At 46.9% G+C, this 1,815-nt stretch overlaps 1 pseudogene; it reads left to right on the top strand.

The window, feature by feature from the left end:
- Positions 1-1,815, top strand: part of LOC111818210 — a 5,859-nt pseudogene that overhangs the window by 312 nt on the left and 3,732 nt on the right.

Genomic DNA, 1,815 nt, shown 5'->3' with positions numbered 1-1,815 from the left:
ACGTATAAAATTTTGCCCAGGGTAACAGAGATAGCTCAGCCATCTAAGTGCATGCCTAGACAAGCACAAGGAGCCAGATTCAATCCCTGGTACCACATGCCACGCCAGCCCCACCCCCAAGCCAGCCACTAAGACCAGGCATGATGGTGCAGGCCTGTAATCTCAGCACTGAGGAGGCTGACACAGGAGGATCACTACGAGTCTGAGCTCCATAGGGAGACCCTGTACCAAATACATAAAAATAATTTCTGTTTTTTGCCCAATGAACTTTTTTTTGGTACTGGGCAGCAGACTCACTCCGTGCAGCTTCCCAGACAGGTGCTGTGCTGCCGATTCATATCCTTGGTCCCCAATAAACTTTCTCACATACATCTTGCAAAACTTTTCTGCAACAGGTCACTAGCAAACTGTAGCTTGCCCTGTGCTGGAGGAGTCAAGATTCCCCACTCTGCCTGCCTGGACATAAACCCGTGATGTAGGGCCTGCTGGAACTCACTCATATGTTTCTCTTTTCAGATTATATAGCATGGCATATAATTGCAGGAAATTGCAAGGATTGCCCCTGGCAAGCAGACTTGGGGAATAGGAATGCAGACTAAATTCTCAGTGTCTGCCATTTTGTCCTGCTTGAATTTCTAAAGCTTTTTCTAATCTATTTTTTTTTCTGGTTTTTTGTGTTTTGTTTTGTTTTTTCCACTGGAAATTGAACTCAGGACCTTGAGCTTGCCAGGCAGGTCCTGACCACTGAGCTGTATTTCCAGCCCCTGCTTTTCTTTTAGGGGCAGGATCTTGTTATGTGATCAGACTGGGCTTGAACTCACTATGTATCCCAGGCTTGCTTGGAACTCAAGACAACCTTCCTGCCTCAGCCTCCTGAATGCTTGAGATATAGATGTGTGCCACCATGCCCAGAGAGAAACTATTTTTTAAAAAGTCATGTAAACTGGTTATGGTGGCTCATGCCCATAATCCCAGCACTTGGACCAATATTTCTGTATAATAAATATTGGGAAATGGGAAGAAAATGTTAAAATGAGAAGAGGAACAAAGGAGGGCAGGGAGAAAAGGGGGGGAAAAAGGACAAGGGAAAACAAAGAAGGAAAAAATGGAAACAAACTGTATGGTTTGGGTCTAGTTGTCCCCCCTAAGCCTCATGAAGCGCTTGGGCGGCCGGCTTCCAGACTCTGTGATGAATTCAAGATCCAATGCTGAGATTATGGGCCTGAGTGCTGCTGGGATTAGGAGCGTGAGCCCTGCACCCGGCCTGGGGCGGACAGCCTGAGAGCAATATAAGGAAGGGGGAGAGGCTTGCTGGCTGCTGCCACCGCTGCTCCTCCCTTCCTGCCCTCGCTGTTCTGCTGGTGGAGCCAGCTGAGGATGGACTGAAACCTCCACATACTGTGAGCTTTCCTTCCTTCATTTTGGGTGTTGAGTATTTTGCCTCAGCAATGAGACAAAAGGAACTGAGATGCAAGCTTTTGTAAATGAGGGGAAGAGGGATTGAAAGGAGGGGAGGATATGGGGGAGGAAAGAAGTAGCGAGATAGAGCATGTACAGGTAGAAATGCCCTGTGATGAATGTTATGTATATCTAAAATGTACCAATAAAGTACAATTTAAAAAAAAAACACAGCTTGGTATGGCACATGCCTATAAACCCAGCACTAGGGAGGCTGAGACAGGAGGACTGGCACAAGTTTGAGGCCAGCCTGGGCCAGTTTGAAGTCAATGCCAGCTTGAATTACAGACCAGGATCCTGTCTCAAAAAAAAGAAGGAAAGAAAGGAGAGGAGAAGGGAGGAGAGGAGAGGAGAGGA

The sequence above is a fragment of the Octodon degus genome, unplaced genomic scaffold (genome assembly GCF_000260255.1).
Source record: "Octodon degus isolate 3935 unplaced genomic scaffold, OctDeg1.0 scaffold00083, whole genome shotgun sequence".
NCBI lineage: Eukaryota > Metazoa > Chordata > Mammalia > Rodentia > Octodontidae > Octodon > Octodon degus.
The sequence above is the reverse complement of the archived record's forward strand: the minus strand, read 5'-3'. Positions and strand labels throughout refer to the sequence as shown.